This window comes from Portunus trituberculatus, chromosome 48 (genome assembly GCF_017591435.1).
Source record: "Portunus trituberculatus isolate SZX2019 chromosome 48, ASM1759143v1, whole genome shotgun sequence".
Taxonomy (NCBI): domain Eukaryota; kingdom Metazoa; phylum Arthropoda; class Malacostraca; order Decapoda; family Portunidae; genus Portunus; species Portunus trituberculatus.
Window position 1 is genome coordinate 7,392,624 of NC_059302.1, and position 22,338 is coordinate 7,414,961.

The 22,338-nt window shown below is 45.0% G+C and overlaps 1 long non-coding RNA gene across 1 annotated transcript in view; it reads right to left on the reverse strand.

Annotated features, from left to right (window-relative positions):
* The window catches only part of LOC123498553, a 64,512-nt gene extending 43,484 nt beyond the window's left edge, over positions 1–21,028 (reverse strand). The window contains exons 1-2 of the long non-coding RNA XR_006672710.1: positions 20,774–21,028; positions 20,397–20,450 (exon numbers count right to left, since the gene is read on the reverse strand). This is a non-coding gene — a long non-coding RNA (uncharacterized LOC123498553). The remainder of the gene's footprint in view (positions 1–20,396; positions 20,451–20,773) is intronic.
* Between the last annotated feature and the right edge of the window lie 1,310 nt (positions 21,029–22,338).

The following is a 22,338-nucleotide window of genomic DNA, read 5'->3' on the forward strand; positions in this document are numbered from 1 at the left end:
TCTCTCTCTCTCTCTCTCTCCCAAAAACGCTGCAGCATGTAAAACATTCACATAAAGCTGTCAGTCTGTCAGTCATATTGCAATTCTTGATGTGGTAGTGAGGATGTTTGTCCGTCTTTATCTGCTTGTATTTCTTTATTTTGTCTGTCCATCTTAACTGCAGATTTTCATAGCACCTATTCCTTCACCAGTACTTTTTTTTCTATTTCGTTTATATTCCTTGATTTTTTTTTTTTCGCTCAAAAGCTGAAGTGTTTCTTTCATCTCTCCACTCTTTTCACTTCCGTTTTATGGGTTTCTTCTGTATCATTTTCAGTTTTCTTTTCCCTGTTTCCTTTCAACGAGCAATTTTCATAATTTTCATTCGTTATTTTTTTCTCTCTTTATTTCTCTTTTTTTCCTCAATAACATACATATTCTTTTTCATTTTTCACTCTACTTGCCTCACTTCAATATTTACTAGCTATCAAAGTTCATATTTTATTTTTTATTTTCTTCTTCCTTGGTTCTCTTTATATCCGTGTTTCAAGTATCTTCAGTCTTTTTTTATTTTTCATTCTCTTTCTCCCCTTCTATGTCTGTTATTTTTAGCTGTGTTTTGGTTTTGTTTCACAAATTTTTTTCATATCTTCTTCAAATTCTCCTCATTAATTTTACTTCCGATCGGTCTTTTCTCTTAATCATTTTCAGTTTATGTTGTCATTAGTTGTCTAGTATCAGTATTTTTTTTTTATATCTTTCCACTGGTTTTCATTTGTGTACTCTTCTGTACATAATTTTCAGTTTCGCCTCGTCCTTTCTTCCTTCTGACACCTCAGCTGCTGCTTAGTGAGAATTGAATCCTTTACCCCATTAGTGTGTAGACTTCCCATTGTTACCGATGTGTGTCACTCCTTCCCGTGAATAATGTGACACTGTACCATTGTCATATTTGTATTTATGTCCACCTTTTTTATTCTCTCTCTCTTTCCACCTCGCTGCTTCTCTCTCCTTCAGTCACCACCTTGAGATTCACTCATTTCTGAGATTCCTTTTCTCTCTCCTTCAGCTATTTCTGGATACACAAAGCCCTTGGCAGGATCCCGATTTTCCTTCTCCCCCCTGGAGGCGGCGTCAGCGTTGTGTCAGCCAGGTGGGGACTAACGAGCACCTGGACCCTCACCTGCGTCATTAGGGACCTTCCGCGGGCCCCTCACCTGTCTGTTGCCTGCCACTAGTCCTTACCTCCACCTCCGCCTCCGTGTTTCGTTTCCTGATTCTGTTCAGTCTCAGCCCTTCTGTTGTTCCTACCACCTTATACATTCTTCCTTTATTCTACCACTCTGCCTCTATTCTAACTATATCATCCCCCTTTTCTCTACTCTATAACTTTTTTTTATCCATTCTCTCTCTCCCTACCACTCTTCCTCTGTACTACTGTCTCTTCTCTCTACTATTATATCTCTCTTTATTATATTCTACCACTGTATTATCCTACCCCTTCTCTCTTCTATCGAATACTCTTTATCCATTCTAACACTTTTTCCTAGTCTTTATCACAATTTTACCCTTTCGTCTTTCTCCCAGCCACTATCACTACAAGTATTTCTTATTAATCTCGGTAATTGTGTCCCGCAGGCATTGCTAAAGTTTAATGGAAGAGCGAGTGTGTTGGTTTCTCTGTGCAGTTTTAGTTAAGCTTCCTGCAGTCATCTATATTTTCCGTTCCTATTGCATGAGAACTGCATGAAGTAAATGTCATCGATTGGTGTTTTGCACGATTTATTTATGCTTTTAATGATTGTAACTGCAGTTTAAATGTGAGGTTTTGTAATGCGGCTTTGTAGTTACCCATAAATAGTTATGTCACTCCGTAATACACATTTTGCCTTATTAACCAGCAAAGTGAGCTAATATGATGTCGCTTCCTTTCTTATATTTTACATTACCAGAATGTTGTGGACGAAAAAATACATAAAAAAAAAACATTTGTACGATACATAAGTTTCTCATCAGTACCAACAGTAAATCAATGTTTCTTTAAAGCCTCTAGTCTCGCATCTCTTTATAAGCTACTACGAAAAAAAATGTTTCTTTTCACTTTTATTTTGTTTAATATATTCGATCACTTCTCAGATTAATTCTGCAACTTATGCATATTTCACAAAGGACAAAAGATGAATAACAACCAATAAGCTCTTAGCTTTTTCCGACGCTGAATTATGATGAACAAATACCCATTAACCATTCCACGTGCAACTCCGCCTATCTACATTAGCGCTGCAATCCATCACACGCCACCCTTATCTCCCCCGCACCCACAGCCTTTCCTAATCCATCTACTTCCAACCATTTTTTCCTTACCTTCCCCGCCTCTACTGACCCTCACTCACTCCGACACATTCCTCACCACTGCCCACTGTTCTGTCTACCTACTACCCACGTACGCCTCCTCTCACCTTCTCACACACTTCTACGATAAGAGCGAGAGTCAGACCCAAAACCTTAAAGATAAACCGAAGGAGACCGCAGGAGACTAACATTTGCCGCCCTCGCTTGCTCCTCATTCGTCATGTGATGGCTCGATTTATAACCCTTGTTGTCCTTACCTCTCTTGCTCTCCCTCTGTCTCTCATCCTCCGGCCCGCCACACCCCTAACACGCTCCTCATTCTTCCGTTACGTCACCCTCGCCCACCTGGGACTCAGAACAGCTACCGCCACCGCCACGTTCATCCATCCACACCTTGCTGAGCGCCACCCCGCCCTCGCTGAGTCACCTGCGCATGTCTACTTGAAATGACCTAACTCTGATTCCCTTTTCTCTGGCTCACCTCTCTCTCTCTCTCTCTCTCTCTTTCTCTCTCTCTCTCTCTCTCTCTCTCTCTGCCCCGCCCAGCCACTCAATGCTTCTACCTGGATCTTCCCTCACTCCGTCTCAGCCTCATCACATATTCCTATTTAGCCTTTCCCTTCCTCCCTTCTCTTTTCCTCTACCCTCTCTACCTACTCCTCTTCCTGTGTGTACTCTATTTCCCTCTCTTCTCTTTCTTTCACCATTCTCATCTCAGTCCTCTTCTTCGCTTGTCCGTCCGTCAGTCCGTCCTTCCTCACCCTTACCGGCGTTCCAGCTCCTGTCACCCTAATTCTAAGTCGTTCCAATTATGTCCAAAGTTTAACGCAAAGTTCCATCATTCCATTAGCCAGTTTTCTGTCTTTGGTTCTCACTTACGTCATATAATTCATAGGGAAACATAAGCGGTTTATTTGTATAGTTGGAAGAATGTCATGCTAGCGTTTTATACTTTATTTTTTTGTTTCCTAGATAAATCAACAAATAATGGAGTAGGAGACGGTACACACATAGACCGATAGAAACTTTACACGTTAAGGATTCCGTCGGGGTCAATTTAGGACTGTGGAATAGCCTCCTTATGACACCCCGGGGACCTGTGACCTTCAGCGTCCCTCTGTTCCCCTCCTTTATCTTTTTCCTCACTGTCCCCTCTTTCCATTCCGCTCTACCACTCCGCAGTCCACACCAGCCCTCCGTACCACCACGATCCCCACACGCACCTCGCTCCCCCAGCCACGCCTCCGACCCCCCCTGGAAAAAATTGGGGAAGAAGAGTGATATCCTTGTCGTTCCTAAAGGTGAGAATCCAGCTCCATTTCAGAGTACGGCGCCCCCTGGTGAGCGTGGCAAAGACCCATTCTTCATTGGGAGTTGCGTCTAATTGGCGCCTCGTCTGTTGTGCTGCATTAAAAGACCAGTTAATTGACAGCCGCTCGGTGATTGGATGAGCCGCTCCCCTCTCCCTCGGCAAGCTTCCCTCCCTCCCTGTCTCCCTCCCGGCAACCATTACCATCACCACCATCACCACCATGACCACCACTAACATTACCACCACCGCAGCCCTACCATCACCACAGCCTCTAAAAACACAGTCAACCACACTCTCCAGCGTCTCTTTTACGGTAATCTTTGCTTTAATCTCTGCCAAATAGAGGATAAATGCTGTCATACTGTTACGGGAACAACATCATGGTCATAATAACTAGCGCAAGATCCGCCACAACACCACAGCGCCACTTGGCATTACCGTCACCAAGGTTACAATGAATGCTTACGTTATATACAGTAAGTAATAAAAGCAATATGGTTTTAGTGTAGTTTTCACCTTAAGTGCTGTAAAGAAGTGTTGTTTCTACCAAATACTGTGGAGAGAGAGAGAGAGAGAGAGAGAGAGAGAGAGAGAGAGAGAGAGAGAGAGAGAGAGAGAGAGAGAGAGAGAGGGTATGAGGGATAGATATCAAAGCATGAGTGACCTAAGAAAGCACTCGAGTTGATAATACAAGTGGCCTCATCCTTCCCAGCAGCTTGCAAGTGACTCAGATCTGTAGCAGTACAAACCCTTGAGAGTGACTCACCGCCCCTTCCTCATTCCCTTGAGTTCTATTATAAAAACGCGCTATAAATCCTTCGCTTCCAGTATTAAAAGACAACAGATCTGGTGGTGGTAGTTGTGGTGGTATTGTTAATTAAAATTTTTCCAATGTTTCTTTTTCCTTTCCTGTCTTCCTTCCCTCCCTCCTAACTTCCTGGTATTTCCCTCTCTCTCCCTCTTTCCCTCTCCAAACCTCTCCTGCTTCCTTCGCCTTCCTTATCCTCCACAATCACCACCACCATCTCCCTCTCCGCCTTCTGATCCTCCTCCTCCTCTTCCTCCTCTCAAAGAAATCTCTATCTCCTATCATCTTTCCATTTAACTCTTTCACTCGGCCTCTCTTCTTTCTCTCCCTTTTTTTATTCCTCTTCCCTGAAAAAAAAATAATCTCTCCCTCCACTTCTTCCCTTCCTCGGCATGCCAAAGTGAGGAAGGGAGAGGAGGCATGAGGAAGGAGGAACGAGGGACTGAGGGAGGGAAATGTTATGATGAAAGTGACGAGAATGATGACGATGGAGAAACTTGAACGCAGAGTTCCGGTGACGTAAAAAAATCAATTCATCCATCAACTGTCTGTTTGTCTGCCCTTTTTTTGCTTCTTCTCCACCACCTCTCTCTCTCTCTCTCTCTCTCTCTCTCTCTCTCTCTCTCTCGGTATTGTCATTAGAGAGTAAAATAAACTTCAACTATGGTCGTGCTGCGCCGCGCAATAAACTCGTTCAAAAATAAACTCGACCATCACATCCCGGAATGAAGCATCCAGCCAGGCATTTATTGAACCTCATGTCACTTTAATGTTTTTTTTCCTTTTACCTCTCTCGCTGTTAAGGCAAACCACCTAATGCGGCCAACAGGTCTGGTCTGTGTGGGTTGATTATGTATGTGCCTCTGTTTACCTGTCTGTTCGTCTGTCATACACAGATGAACACATACACATACGTACACTCTCTCTCTCTCTCTCTCTCTCTCTCTCTCTCTCTCTCTCTCTCTCTCTCTCTCTCTTCGTAGAATCCAAGATGTGTACCACCAGACTTCCATCATCCAAATATTCCTTTCAACATTCTCCATATTAAGTTCTCTCTTCCTCTATCTTCATCATGAAACTCCTTTGCAACCTCCAGCTCTCTCCCAACCACCACCACCACCACCTCCTCCTCCTCCTCCTCCTCCTCCTGGCATGGTTGAAGGAAAGTCTGTGATGCATCTTCAGGGTTTTGGGCCAAGCTGCCAGATGAGTTTATGCCATAATGTAAATTGTTTGTTACTTGTATACTAAAATTCACCACCACCACCAGCAGTTCGGCGCCGCTGCCACAAGGAGGAGCAATAGATTAACTTCAGTGTTGTGGGCTACTGGATATTAGACGCTATAAGGGTATGACGTGTAATTAAAGTGCAGAGAGTAAAGTTACATTAGTTGTTGATCTTGATGTTAGTGGTGATGGTTGTGGGAGTAGTGGTGGTGGTGGTAGTTTTCTTTAGTACTCTAGGTGAGCATTTTTTTTTTCACTAGTTTTTGTTTTAGGTACAGCTCCTTAAACACTGAAAAGTTTGGTGGTCTTAGTCGTAGTAGTAGTAGCAGTAGTAGTAGTAGTAGTAGTAGTAGTAGTAGTAGTAGTAGCAGTAATAAAAGAGTAAAAAAACCAGCAGTAGTAGTAAAAGCAGTAGTGAGCAAGGCAAGAACACGCCACCTAACGTAACTTTATATAATGACAAGCAGTAGTAGTAGTATAAGCAGTAGTAGTAGTATAAGCAGTAGTAGTAGTAGTAGTAGTAGTAGCAGTAGTAGTAGTAGTAGCAGTAACATTAGAAGAACCAACAGCAGTAGTCAAAGCAGTAGTCAACAAGGAAAGGCCCTACCATCTTACGCAACTTTATATAATGACAAGGAATGATGAAACCCAAATATTTACCCAATGATTTTAATGTACAAGGACCCCAGAAAACCGACCACTCTTTCCACAGCCAAGTTCATTATGCATCTTGACGGTCTCCGAGAAGCGTAATATTTTGCATACATCTCCTTCAAGTACTCCAGCCGAGACCTGAGGGCCGACTTGAGCCAACACTCGTCTTAAAACTCAAATTCATCACTCAGCGGGAGGAGGAGGAAGAAGAAGAGGAGGAGGAAGAGGAGGAAGAAGACGAGGACGAGGAGGAAGGGTGGGGGAGAATACAGGCAGGAAGAGGTGGAAGAGGAGGAGCAGGAAAGAGCTTGAATCAGCGCCTAATATGCATAAATTAGCATACCAAATACTCAGAGGAAAGTACTGAAATCCGAGTGAATATTAAGCTGCCTTAGGTGTGTTTTGGGACCAGATTCCTTGTGGCGAGGTGGGGGGCAGGGTCGTATTCTGTCACTTGTACATCTTGACGGGTGTTGACAGTGGTGACGGGAGAGAGAGAGAGAGAGAGAGAGAGAGAGAGAGAGAGAGAGAGAGAGAGAGAGAGAGAGAGAGAGAGAGAGAGAGAGAGAGAGAGAGAGAGGTGGGGAGTGATGTGTATCTGCCACACCTTACCTTTTCTCCTTCTTCTCCTCGTCCTTTTCCCCCTTATCTTTTTCCTCCTCCTCCTCCTCCTCCTCCTCCTCCTCCTCCTCCTCCTCCTCCTCCTCCTCCTCCTCCTCCTCCTCCTCCTCCTTCGATTCCTCTGTCTTTTCCTTCATCCTTCTCTTATCCCTTTGTACATATACTGGCACTACCTAATCGCATTCTTTTCCTCATCCTTCCATCCTGTTCCTGCCTCCTCGTGCCACTTCCATTTTCTTTCGGTGTACCATTTGGGCAACAAAGGCTCCCTCATCCCCAAACACAACATCCATTTCGAGACGCCACAAACCCCGCATTGGTTAAGTTAATTTAAACAATGCATATGCAGCTGACTACAAAGCATCGTAAACTACACCTCTTGCACACGCACGCACACACACACACACACACACACACACACACACACACACACACACACACACACATGACCTACAGCTGAACACACGTCACGTCATTTTAAAAGGGACATGTACATACACACACACACGCGCACACACATACACACACACACACACACACACACACACACACACACACACACACACACACACACACACACACACACACACACACACACACATTCACAGAGAGAGAGAGAGAGAGAGAGAGAGAGAGAGAGAGAGAGAGAGAGAGAGAGAGAGAGAGAGAGAGAGAGTACACTATGTTTCTAGTCACTATATTTCGCCAAAAGACTATCATGAGAAGAATGAATGATGAACTCCGAGGGTAATAATTACACTGCGTTCCCAGCGGGCTCGCCTCCCTCTCTCTCTCTCTCTCTCTCTCTCTCTCTCTCTCTCTCTCTGCAACGCACACAAATACACATCTAACTGGCATTCTGGTTTACCGCTTGAGAGAGAGAGAGAGAGAGAGAGAGAGAGAGAGAGAGAGAGAGAGAGAGAGAGAGAGAGAGAGAGAGAGAGAGAGAGAGAGAGAGAGAGAGAGAGAGAGAGAGAGAGAGAGAGAGAGAGATGGTTTGCTACTGTAACCATAAATTTCTGGACAGTATCATGCGCGTCCTTCTAATAACTGACTCCATAACACGCTGCATTTTTCTCCGTGAAGGCAAATTGACCCTGCAATTGTGGGTTAGTGAGGCACCCACATCTTTCTGAGACATGAGAGAGAGAGAGAGAGAGAGAGAGAGAGAGAGAGAGAGAGAGAGAGAGAGAGAGAGAGAGAGATGTGTAGGGTGGCATCCAATGTGTTAATTTTGTGTAATTAAAAGAACGCACATTTGCTCTCAGTGGAGAACCATCTCTCTCTCTCTCTCTCTCTCTCTCTCTGTTCCCCTAACTTGCTTAATGGAAAACTTGCAAATACTCATGTTTGTTTGTCTTCCCATTGTTTCTGCTACATGCGGGTACTAATTTTCCGTTTCTTCTGCCGTCGTGGAGTTTAAAAGAAAGCAAAGTTATATACCCACTGGATTTATGAGCTGGGGAGGCACTTCTGGTGAGATTACAGGCGTTTATCTCCCAAAACAAACGAGCATCAGAACTCAACCTCCAAAACATCCGATTGTCTCGTAAATCCGGACGAGGGGTGTGGCCAGCCGCCTCTCTGATGGCCGGGCGCTGCTTAACTACCAGTGCTGGCGGCGCTCTGCCCGGACCACCGTTGCTGACCAATCACAAGCGGCCTCGTGATGAAGACTTTCTAAAGAGGTGATTTACAAGCGTGTTTCATCGTCTAATCATCCCACAGTCTCCAAGAAACAAATAGTGGCCATCCATTACGCAATGACTTATGGTTCGGAGGCAAAGGCGGTAGATTGAGGAGTGTGAGAAGCTGCAGCAGAAGTGAGCAGAGAGAAAGAGTGAGAGCCGGAGAGAGAGCTGAGGGGACAGAGAGGCCACCAACTGACATACGTCCTGGAAGTCTTGTGCAACGAGGCAGAGTGACAGACCAAGGCAGCGAGGAAGACTGGAATGACTGCGTAAGGACGGTAATGAGTGAATCCGAGGCGAGAGGGAGACACCTGGAACATCAAGTACACAAGGAAGACACGGCCAGAGGAGCAGGATAAGAAGAAGGCAAGGTCAGTCTGGGAAAAAAGAGCAAGAAAAGGAGGGACTGAATGAGCAGGAAGAGAAGGAGCAGCAGCGGAGAGAGCCTCGTCGGGTATAAACCTGCCAGTGGCCACTACGGCGGCGTGTTCCTCAGGACACACCAATTAACTCCGAGGATTGATCTCGACCGTCTTGTCCTCCCACACTTCTCTCTTTCCAGGCCTCCAGTATCCTTATTCTCTCTCTCTCTCTCTCTCTCTCTCTCTCTCTCTCTCTCTCTCTCTCTCTCTCTCTCTCTCACTTGTTCGGTTCTTTAAATCTTACCCAACGTCTAATCCAGGGTGTGAAAAACACTTCGTCTTTCTCGCCGTTCAATTAGATGAAGCGTGAACAGTCGCCTTGGGGAACACCGGGCGACCACACGGGAGGAGCGCTGGGGTAGGCGAGGCACTGAGGGTGGCGCCGGGACCACCACGGTCACCATGCCTAAGCAGGATACGTAAGAGAAGGTCGATGGTGGGTGCTGCTCAGTGGCAGGAGGCTTGTGCAGTGGTGAGTGGTGGAAAGTTGAGAGGGAGGGGTTTTGTGGGTGTGAGGGGAGATGAGATGGATGGGTAGGAACAGAGATTAAGTGAGGAAAATAAAAACTGCAGGAGAGACGTGAAGTGAGAGTAGTTAGACAGAAAGGAAGTGGAGAGTGAAGGAAAACTGAATGGAATTAAAGTAAAAATTAGATGAATGGCTGGAAAAGAGAAAGGGTACAGAGAAAATAAATGAAAGGTGAGAGAAAGGATGATGGATGGTGAGATTAATGAGCGTGTCAGGATGGGATGAGTGGATAACAGAAGGGGGAGGAAAGCAGGGGAAGTGGAAGAGGAGGAGGAGGAGGAGGAGGAGGAGGAGGAGGAGGAGGAGGAGGAGGAGGAGGAGGAGGAGGAGGGACCAGAGGCTTTAATGGAACTTGGACGCGTGTGGAAGCAAAGGCAGGAAAGGGACCCAAAAAGGAAGAGAAATCAGAAGAAACAGATAGCAAAGGGGAATACGAGAGAGGGAAAGCATTCATATGAGAGGTGCGACTGAAAGTTATACACGTGAAAATGAAATGAGCTAAAAGAATGCACGCTTCCTCTCCTGCCGTAAACAGCCGTATAAGGGAGCGACACACATTTAGTATTCATAATGTGCAAGACTATTATGAGTGTCCTCTCTCGTCTGCACGGTTGAGAGTTTCCTTAATACACTGTCTCTTTATTTGTGTGTTTGGTGACTATTCTATATTTTTGTATCGTTTTTTTTTTTTATTTCCTATGCACGATATCCATCTTATACACTATAATACTTTCTCTCATCCTTCAGTGACTTCTACATCTCTACATGGATTCCTATCTTGGCGTGCACTTTCATACATGACACGTTCTGCATCTACACACCACATCACACACTCCCATCATCCTCCAGTACTTTCTCCCCTTTATACCCTCCCATACCTATCAACTACCCCTTTACACTGTGACCCACTACAACCAAGATAACCTCTCCCATTACTACACCGTCTGCTACTCTCGCATATTCACCATATTCACTCTCATCTGCCCACTCACTCCCACACGACCGTAGATTCTCAGGAACACGACTTTACTTCCCGCCACTTTGGTTAAACAAAAGGGAAGCGCCTCTCGTGCCTCCGTTTTATTAGACAGATCCATTAGAGGCAAGAGGAACATGGGAATGGAGGACACCCTTGCTGGGGACGTTTTTGGGTGTGTCTCTGTGTCCTGTCACCCTGTTATGTCGCCTGATGGCTTTGGGAAGGACTGACCTTTCAACCATCCTCCCTGTCCGCCCTTTCCTCCCACTACATGTTCCGAGATACACTCCTGCATTAGCCGCCTCTCCTGCTCTTCCCCGCCTCTTGCCTCCAGCTCTTCCTCGGTTACTGGGTATCTGTCCATCTTCCTCGCCATCCATCACCACCTCGTCTAGTCCTCACTAAATCACTGTGTTCAAGGCTCGCGGTGTCCCTCGCAGATTGTACCTTACCGGATTGATGTTGTGTTGCTTAGATTGGGAAAATTCATGAAAACGCTACGCTGTTATTTTGCATCACGTAAGATTCGTATCGCTGCAGTGCCTCCACCTATGAATTTTAGAAGCGTGCGTGCGATAAAGGAAATGTTTCTATTGTTCCCTTATTTGCAAAGTTGAAATCTAATGTAGCGAAGAGGAAAGTTGTTTTACTGTGTTCTCTTACTTGGCGAAGGATATATATATATATATATATATATATATATATATATATATATATATATATATATATATATATATATATATATATATATATATATATATATATATATATATATATATATATATATATATATATATATATATATATATATATATATATATAAAGTCGAACAGAGTTATCTAAATATAGTTTTTTTTCTTCTTCATGATGCAAAGTTGAGTTTCCTTGACCAAATTACCTACCTATGCAGCTGTTGATATGTTATAGTGGCTCCTTAAACTAGTCAATGCACCAATTAATCGTGGTGTTAATGAAAACGGTAAAACTTTGCTCGAATTCAACTCTCACTTTTAAACCAATTAGTGAGTATCAGGGTGAGGAGTGGGAACTGTTATGGTCAATTGTGTCAAAGATTGGTGAGCAATTCTCTCTCTGTTGCTCTCTCTTCTCGCTGTTCCTATTCCTACTCTTTCCTCTTGTATCCTCTCCCTTTCTTCCTTTCCTCCACTACTATTTCTCCTCTCTTTCTCTTCTCTTTCTCTCTTTGCACTTCCCAACGGCGACAGGGAACAAATTCTCGACTCCCTCAGTTTTAGGGAAGATTTACACGTCAGGTGGAGGGAGAGTAGGAGGGGCTGAAGGGAGGTGGGGATGAGGAAGGAAAGACAGAATGGGGGAAGAAAGGTGGAGAGGGAGAGAATGGAGGGAGCTAGGCGGAGAGAACAAAAACCGGACACTGTTGGATGAGTTTTGGAAGTTGGTGGGACTTTTTCGCTTTCCGTTTCTATCAATTCTATTTCCTTGATTTTTTCCCCTTCGGTGTGTGTGTGTGTGTGTGTGTGTGTGTGTGTGTGTGTGTGTGTGTGTGTGTGTGTTAGCGTAAAGGCCTTGATGTTATCGTCACCGCCACCACCACTACCACTACAGCTACCACTACTACTACCACCACCATCACCACCACGACTCCTGTAAAAAAAACCTACGCCCTGTCAAAACAGATAATCTTTTCACTTTATAAAACATCCACACACGTCAAAGGCACCGACAGGTCACATATATAACTGTTATGCCCGCACCATTCACACCCCGGATACGTATATATATTTTTTAGCCGTCACAACCCACGGCCGTCACAACCATCACTGGTGAACCGATGACAAAATGACCCTCATCTCAAAACGCACCACAAACAGAATTCCCACGAGGATCCCAACTGGAAAAAAAGAAAAACACCATAAAAAAGTCACCCCCACCACCCCCACCTCTACCAACACCAACATTGGAGTAGCAACAACAACAATGTGACACAAGAAAGAAACGAATCTTGACATTTTCATTACGATTCCGTCTAGTGTGTAGTTCCTCTGTTCTTTCCCCGTCACCTTTTATGCCCCTGATTTTTCTTCCTTTCGTCCCTTTGGCAAGAGAAGCGTTTGGTCTTTACCTTCCACCTTCACTCTTGGTCTTACCTTCTCCCTCAGCCTTATCCCTTCAACATATCCCTTTATTTCCTCTTTCTGGTCCTTCTCCTGGTCCTCATACTTTCTCCATCGCTTTTATTACTGAAAGACGTTCCTTTATTTCCTTATTATCCTTACCCATTTTTCCTCTTTCATCCTTATCCTTTCAACATCCTTAATTTTCTCCTCCTTTTCCTCCTCTAGTTTCCCTCTCCTTAGTGCCTATTCCATACAGTTCTTGCAAGTGGCCCCTTACATCTCTTCTTCCTCTCCTCCCCATCTTTACTTTCCCTCCAGTACTATTCTAAAATCTTCTTTGCCCCAATTTCTCTTCCTTCAATACTGCTTCCCGAATCACCTGCTTCAGACCCTTGCATCTACCCCATCCCTCCTTCACGAGTAACCTTCTACTTCGACACTTCCTTTCCCTCCTTTACCTTGCACTAACACTTCATTCCTTCACCAGTTACTCCCCACAGAATCCTCCGTACCCTTTTTCCCCTCCTTGTAACTATCTCTTCAGTCCTCCACTAGTAACTCTCAAAATCTCCCTCACCAGTTCTCTTTCCCCAGTGCACTTTAGTTCCCCCCCTTGCATCTTTCCCTGGCTTTTGGCTCTTCATCCTCCTCTCCCCCAGACGACCAGCCTCCTGCAGCTTTCCTCGAACTCACTAAAACTTCAAAACAAACAGATGAGGATAAAAAATGGAGGAAAACACAACAGAAATTCCGCCGCTACTTATCCCACCGCAGTAAAAGGAAATAGAAAGGCGGAAGGAGAGGGACGACCAGATAAAAGAAGAGAGGAAAAAAAAAGAGTGAGAGAGCAGAGAGCGGCCATTGTTTCTGTCCCTCACCCTCCAACGCTTTCAGGCACCTTCATAAATTTGGTCACGTCGAAAATTATGGCACCGCAACATTTTCTGCTCAACGTTTTCATCACTTAATGCTTTCATGGCTTTTTTTTTTTTCCAGAGGTTGGTTGGGTAAAGTTACGATCAATGGAAGGATATAAATCTGTGTAGCTTTTTTTCTTTTTCTTTTTAACTAGTGACCAGCTATGACGTCAAGGAAATAGTTTAGTGTGTGCCATAGTTGTTGTAGTAGTTGTAGTGTGATGTTAGTAAATATATGAAGTGAAAGTAAGCGCCTGCACACACACACACACACACACACACACACACACACACACACACACACAAACACAATGACCACCAGTTAAAGACACAATGACACCTTACAAACACCAATTCATACACAAACTTCCCTTTACACATCCATCCAGTCAACTCCCAGTATGACTCAACCCAGAACCTACGTAACTTTAAAATTTATCTCCCACAAACACCCCATAAGAACGAACAAGTGAACAATACAGAAGCTGCTTGTCCTCTCTGTATGTTCTTACCTGCCCTACTTAATTCCAGGCACAATCCTAACCCACCTTTACCTATACACACGCAAGGGACAGTGAGAGTAAATAGTGCAAACGATCCCTTTTCCTGTCTTCCTAGCCCTTCCCTATCCTTCTCCGCCCCTCCCTCGTCCCTTATACGTCTTGAGTGGAGTGTGTATAGGGCCCACACTCGCCCCACTCACCCTGCGTCCTCGCCAAGCACTTAGGGATGCCTTGTGCGGCGAGGGTCACGAGGTGCAGCCGGATTGGAGAAGAAATGAGGCGGGAAAACATGAAAAATAACAGGTGAAGAGAGAGAGATAAGCCGGAAAAATAGAGAGGTTGAGAGAGAGAGAGAGAGAGAGAGAGAGAGAGAGAGAGAGAGAGAGAGAGAGAGAGAGAGAGAGAGAGAGAGAGAGAGAGAGAGAGAGAGAGAGAGAGAGAGAGAGAGAGAGAGAGGGGTGGGGTGGTTGGCAGTAGCACATCGAAAGTGGATGATATCTAAGTTTATGGGAGTGTGTGAAGTGGGAGGTGTGTGTGTGTGTGTGTGTGTGTGTGTGTGTGTGTGTGTGTGTGTGTGTGTGTGTGTGAGTGCCCTAATGCTACTAGAAAAAAAACACGCAAACAAATAAGGAAAAAAAAGCAGAGAAAACCACTCCGCAAAAACAAATAAAAAGGTATAAGAAAAAAAGAAAATATGTTAAAAAAAAAAAAAAAACACCGAAACTTCCATACCCAACTAGCAAAATAGACAACATCCCACAGAAAAAAAAAGAAAAAAGAAAAATAATCACTTCAGCACCAAAAAGAAAAAAAAAAAACAATACAAAAAAGAGAAAAAAAGATACAAAAACACCAACACACAATCACACAACAAACACACCTTCACTATCACACTAACAAGCTCAATCTCAAACCTACTCCATCCTCACGTAAATTCCTTGTACACACCCCCCTCCTCCCATCCTCCCATCCTTCCCCTCCCTCTGTGCCGGCCGCCGTGTTATTCCCGCCTGTACAAATGTGAGTAATGTTGATAATGGACTTGTTTTGACTCCGGCCACTTTCCTCCTCCACTGGCCAAGTGTATTTTATCGCTAGTGAGATATATTTAGCGTCAAGGTGAGACTTCTACAGGAGAGGTTCAAGGTGGGATGCTGGGAGGAGGAAGATGAGGAAGAGGAGGAAGAAGATGAGGAAGAGGAGGAGGAGGAGGAGGAGGAGGAGGAGGAGGAGGAGGAGGAGGAGGAGGAGGGGAATATAGAGTCGATGCTAGAAGAGAGAGAGAAGGTTCGTCGATGAGGATAATATCTATAAGTCTCTCTCTCTCTCTCTCTCTCTCTCTCTCTCTCTTACCACTACACGTTTTTCGTCCACCAATCAGGAGCGGAACGCCAAACTCTCGACCGACGAGTCCTATTTCTCTCGAGACACACCTGTGCTAATGAAAACAAGCCCGGCACCCGCAGGTAAGAGAGAGAGAGAGAGAGAGAGAGAGAGAGAGAGAGAGAGAGAGAGAGAGAGAGAGAGAGAGAGAGAGAGAGAGAGAGAGAGAGAGAGAGTATTATCTATCGTGCACGTTTTAATATATGGACTAAACAAATGAGTGTGCATTGGCATGTCTCGAGTACCTGCTTCATTAACCTTTTTATCTGCTTATCTCCAGCTGTCGTTCGTTAGATTGACGCTTTATGGAGAGGAATGCTTTTAACCTCAGCGTGTGTGTGTGTGTGTGTGTGTGTGTGTGTGTGTGTGTGTGTGTGTGTGTGTGTGTGTGTGTGTGTGTGTAAGGGTCACTTAACTCAGGTCACATGTAACCTGAGTCCCCTAAGACCGCCAACTCACACCCTTCATCACTTCCACCTTTCCTTCACCACACCTTCTCTCACCTCGTTCCTCTCAGCGTCTCCTCCACCCTCTCTATCTCCCTCTCTTACTCTATCCCCCTGCCTGCCTCCTCGCACCCTTGTCATCAAGTACATGAATAACTTAACTGTCTTTTTGATCCTACAGCGCACACATAAATCCTCGTCGTCTTCCAGGGCAGAATGTGGAGCAAAAAAAAACGAGGAGTGAGGTATTGGCGGTGTTGGTGATGGTGGTGGTGGACAGGCAAGCAGCGGTCTGACTCACCAAGCTTGACTGTGTGGTGCGTAATGTACCAAGGAGACGATATGCTGGTGCTTCGTTTTTATGTATCTACTTGAGGTGCGTCTGATATATTTCTGTTCATAAATCATTGGTGTAAACACATTCATGGGGCGAATATACTGTACAGAGAAAAGTCAGACGCACACACACACGCACACACGTACACAGAGTCACATAACCAACCAAACAACAGTTAATCAATGATAGTGAGAGAAAACAACAATAATAATAATAATAATAATAATAATAATAATAATAATAATAATAATAATAACAGACAGCAATAAACTAAATTAATCTGCAACACCAATCCTCCCTGGCCATATTAGCAGTCTCGCACGCGGTGAGCAGTCAGCTGTCATCCCTATCAGTACACGACTCATGTACGACAGTCCTGGGAAGAGATACGCCCGCTATATTAGGCAGCAGGTAAAACATTCCATACAGACACACAGGCAACACTTTGCATCCCCAGTCCCTCCAGGCCGCGAGGAGTGGGAAGCAGCCACCAACATTCCTTAGGTCGCGTCCTTCACTACAGCCTTTGCTTCTGAGGTCGAGGGTACCTGGGAGTCTATGTATCGCAGACTTGTATTCTAAAAGCTCTATTTTTTTCTCAGAAATTATTTTTAACCCCTTCAGTACCATAAAGTGTTTTCATATTCGTTCTGCTTACTATTCGGTAATTTTATACAACTTCAGAAACTCATGTAGAGGATTGAAATAGTGAAGACTTTTGCCATTAATATTTTCACCTCTATAGACCCTTGCTAATGTCAATAAAATGGTCTAACCGTACACAAATCTCGAGATAAAAATGTGTTCCAGTACTGAAGGGTTTAAAGGCAACAAAGATGAGATATTGAATTTTCATAACATTAATTACTTCCGCTAGTGCATAATTGTCAAACTGATATCAAAGTCACACAAACACACTTCAAAAGTTTGTTAAAATATAAGATAAAGTACCAAAATGTTTGAGGATATGGACTAACGGGACAAGCAGCTGGTGTGGCACGTTTGACGGTGAGCTGTCCCTTCCATCCTTCCGTGTTAATTAATAGCCTAGTTTGTTACCCTAATCCTCGCGCTGAAATGCTCTTACTGTCCACCGCAACACGTCCTCTGTCCGGCGGGAGGAGGACGGACACAAACAGTTGGGTTCGGGAAATATCTGAGTTTCCTTCAAGTCATTCTTCACATTCTTCATTTCTGAGAATTTCCTCCAACACTTGAGAATGGAGGAGAACGTTCACCAGTCGATGTCTGATTGAAATATCCAGTCTCGCAACACAAATACACCATATGTAGAACATGTCAGAAATGATTTATATCATATTTGCTTTCCCTCACCGACCTCTGCATGATAAAGTGAAGAAAGGGCGAGGGGAGAGTACAGGTTGACCTTATATTCGATACCTACAAGCTGAGAAGGTTGATAAGGGAGTCTGGTTACCTATCACCACCATCATCACTACCACCACCACTGGCTTCCATCATCACCACCTAGACGCCACACATCTGCCACGACGGCATGCAACACCATCAATTCCAATACCACCACCACCACCACCATCACCACCACCCTAGTAACTACAGCGCCATGTTTTCCTCCTAAACCTCAGCATTTCCCCACTCGACGAGGAAAACAATTAGTCACCGTCCCCTCGAGGGCTTGCTGCTCCAACAATTTCCTCATATTATATTTATGGGGACATGGAAGGTAGCGAGTGAATGCGAGAACCCTTCCATCAAACTCTCTTTTCAAACTTACACTCAGTCCCTTCCTCCAGTCCAGCCCCTCTGTCGCTTTTTATGACGTCAAACCATCACTCACTTTCTCCTTATTGCGGTAGAATCACCGCCAGCCAGTTCCTCTATCATCTCCTCCGTCACCTACTTCTTCCTGTCACCAGTCCCTACGTCAAATTTACTATCAGTCTCTCCTTCCTGCAGCAAAATCACCGCCAATTCCTCAGTCAGCTTCAACGGCACCTACTTCTTCCGTAAAGTACAGCACCTTTCACCACTTCTTTCGTCAAAGCTCCTCTATACATCAGTTTCGTCAACTCTCGCCATTCTCCGTCACTCCCTCGCCAGGTCCCTTCGTCAGCTCCTCCAGGCGTATTTATATTGCTGATAACACTGCTGACGAGGGCGTTCTCAAGTGCCGTCCACCACCTCCCCCTGCTCTGATACACGTCCTAGATGCTCCCTCGCACCGCTGGCTTGCCGGACTCAGCGTGGCGCTATCTGGACTTCATTATGCACGGTGGGAAGGGGCATGTTCCGGGTGGTGAGAGAGAGAGAGAGAGAGAGAGAGAGAGAGAGAGAGAGAGAGAGAGAGAGACGAAAGCATGAATGAGAGAGGAAAAAGAATCATAGGAAATGGTGTATATGCTACATTATTTTCTTAATTCATCATTCCTTCTTCTTTTTCTTTTATTCAGCTTTTCGTCAATTCATCAGAATTCTCTCTCTCTCTCTCTCTCTCTCTCTCTCTCTCTCTCTCTCTCTCTCTCTCTCTCTCTTATCAAAAATTCCACAGTATCTGATATAAGAGACTACTATAATAAAAAAAAGAAAGAAGCTTACATCTGACTCACAACTCGAAGTGAAAGCGACACAAGACATTATGTTGGGTTGTTTATTCCTATTTGCTCCTGAATTAGCTGACTCATGGTGCTTTTTGTACTGGTGATTCCCCTGAGAGGCTAAATTTAGTTTTATTAAGTGAACTCCGGAGCTTACGATGTTGTCTTGTTTAATATCGTACAGGTCCTGTGTGTGTGTGTGTGTGTGTGAGAGAGAGAGAGAGAGAGAGAGAGAGAGAGAGAGAGAGAGAGAGAGAGAGAGAGAGAGAGAGAGAGAGAGAGAGAGAGAGAGAGAGAGAGAGAGAGTGAGTGTGTGTGTGTGTGTGTGTGTGTGTGTGTGTGTGTGTGTGTGTGTGTGTGTGTGTGTGTGTGTGTGTGTGTGTGTGTGTGTGTGTGCATGTGCGTGTCGATCAGTACTTAATAAAAAAAAAAAAAACGCCACAGCTGTGCATGAAATCAATCACGAAACCTAATTTATATCATGAGTTGCAAGGGTTCGATTTTTAGCACTTCCAGCAGCATCTCTTCACCCTCACACAATCCTCCTCCCTCACCAACACACATGTTTACGCCTAGATAAATAAACACGACCAGTTATCTCACCGCTCATCGGATTTCCGACCTAATATATGAAGAGATCTCCTCGCGCATAAATCTCTTCAGTAAAACCCAAAATCACCTCAATCACGTCCGCGCCGGGAGGTTATCGGGGTTGGAGAGTCGCCAAGAGACAGAGGGCGATGATGTGGTTATTCGAGTGAAAATGTCAAGGGAGGGAAAAATGCGATTCTATGCTTTCTCGATTCCGTCCCAAAGATCACTTCCTCCTTTCACTCGTATTTCTCTCTCTTTAGTCATGCATTAGAACACAATTTACGTTTTACCACATTTCCCTGTAAGGTGAAGAAGGAACGATGGTCTTCACGCTATCGGAGACAAACAGACAGCCTCGCCAAGCACACTAACCACAACCCACCAACCTGTCCGGGTGTCTGTTCAGGCTGCTGGATCCATCTATTATCATTCACGCGTATAACTCATGGAGAACAAGTGATGTGCGTCAGTCCTGTGTCGCGTCTAAATGAAGTCAATGCTAGAAATCAGCAACATGTGTAAATATACGTTGCCAAGAGAGACAAATAACGGGACATAACTGTTGGTGTTCTTCATCGACGCTCCTTACATACTTGACATGTTAGTTCTTCAGGACAACATCGATTTTGAGATTTTATTATGAGTGTACAAGTTTTCTCCCCTTCTTGCGATGAGAACCTCATAAAACCGTTACTTATCCCATCACTATCACTGCACCTAAACAGCTCTCCGTGTCATATATCTTATTTTCATTTGGCACAGTGGGCATCACAAGCCCGCGATGAAATATCAACAGCACCACAATAAATATTCATCTGCCGCGCCGATTACTGGTTGCGCTGGTTGATGGCGCCCGCGGGACACACGAAGACGTATGAAAATAACACATTCGTGCACAAGGACATGCAGACAATGATATACCGAAGGACATAAATTACAGGCAAAACAAATGCAACAAAAACTCACCCCCTGGAGGTTGGCGTGCCGCAGGTCCTCCGTCCGTCTCCACACACAACACACCTGGAACACAGAGCACAGAATTTAATATAATGCAATGAAAACCTTGTCACTGCGGGAAAAAAAAGAACTGAAAGCTCCCCTAAGGCTACAATTCTCTCTAAAAGGCGCCTTGTGATCAGAAGTAAGGCACATAAATAATACGACAAGACAGCAATCCAGTGTTCCGAAGAGACAGGTAACATAAATACACACTTGTACCATTAAATCACCCATGCATTATCTATCACTTAATGTACACTTGTTCTAAATCATCTATCTACCTATCTATCACTGAGGAATCGCCGAGTCACCCTTGTTATCACCAAGCCTCTCCCCTGCCTTACCTTCCCCTCCTGTCGTCCTCCCCGTGCCATCCTGATCAGAGCCTCGCATCCCGACATCCCGTCATCGCCCTCAGGTTATGCGGAGACACCCCACTCGACCCACGCTGGGGGAGTCACATGCGCGTCACCCTAATTAAGAGTTACGAGGAGTGTGGCGAGGGAGAGTTGGCCCTGTGGCGACTGCTGGCTGCTCGGCGCTCTGCCCGGCTCATTCTTCTTACTCGCCCTCGCCCTTCTTGGTTAGCCAGGGCGAGGCAGAGACTGTAGTGGAAGTAGTGGAGCGTCAGATGCATGATGAATATAGAGTACAGATTGTGTGACTCTCTCTCTCTCTCTCTCTCTCTCTCTCTCTCTCTCTCTCTCTCTCTCTCTCTCTCTCTCTCTCTGGTAAAGGGCAGTGACCCTAGTACGTAGGCTTCACGTAGGCGGCTCAGACGATATCTCATTGATGTATTTATCGCACTACAGTGACAGGCGTCCCCCCACGCCATCTGTCGCCACCTACTTACACACTACTAGTCGCATAGAAGCCAAATCAGTGTGCAGACATTTACGATCTGTTTTAAATTGCCGCCAAGGTGTTAAAATATCGAGGGCTACTAACTTTGCTATCTCTTCTAAAAGATAAATAAATACACAAAAATAAAAATCCCTCTCAGGACTTGTAGCGTAGCGTCATTTCTCTCGAGTAGTAACAATTATTTTTTTTTACTTATTCACTCCCTCTGTTGTTGTTAAATACAAAACGTTACCAAGGCTTCGTTCCAGGTAACTGTTGTGCTCTTGCTTCCATGTAAAAAAATATTGTTTGTTTTTATAAGGTTTCATGACAGCAAAGATGACGTCACAAGTGTGGGAACCTGTGTTTATATTTGCGTTTGTATGTGTGTGTGTGTGTGTGTGTGTGTGTGTGTGTGTGTGTGTGTGTGTGTGTGTGTGTGTCTTGCTTCCATAAAAACCGATCCTTTGTGTGTTTTGTCCTTCATGGCCTGCGACTGTGATTCTGTATTTCTTTTGTTTTCTGTCTATACGCAATTTCCATGGATGACAGGGACGGGAAATGGTGCCGTGCGGGCGCTACAAAGGACGGGCTGAGGAGGGACTAGTAATCCAACATGGAGGTGGAGCAGCAGGCCCTGGAATAGAGGAGTTATTGACCTGCCAGTACCGCCGCGGCTCACGTCTCCGGGCACACAGACACCCAGCTGATATTCATGGCTGTGTCTTTTCACACCAACGCTCAGGAAAGTTAAGCTGCGAGGGGATTCGTAAAGCTTATGCGTGGGGTGCTTCCCCCATGATGCTTCTCAATCTGGCTTTTACTGAATCCTCATACTGATATCTTTCGGTGGAGGGGCACCAACACCTGGGTGAGGGGTGAGGGCTGTCTCTGAGGGGACGATTCACAGGCCTGCCACACGCCGCACCTTTGAGAGCAGCGTCAGGGATTAAAGACAGCGAGAACAAACACGCAAATGTCCTTCAAAGTGAGGAAACGCATGATGACAGGTTCCCTTAGCGGTGTCACAGACTTAGAGTCAAGACGGATATCTCTGCAGGTAATC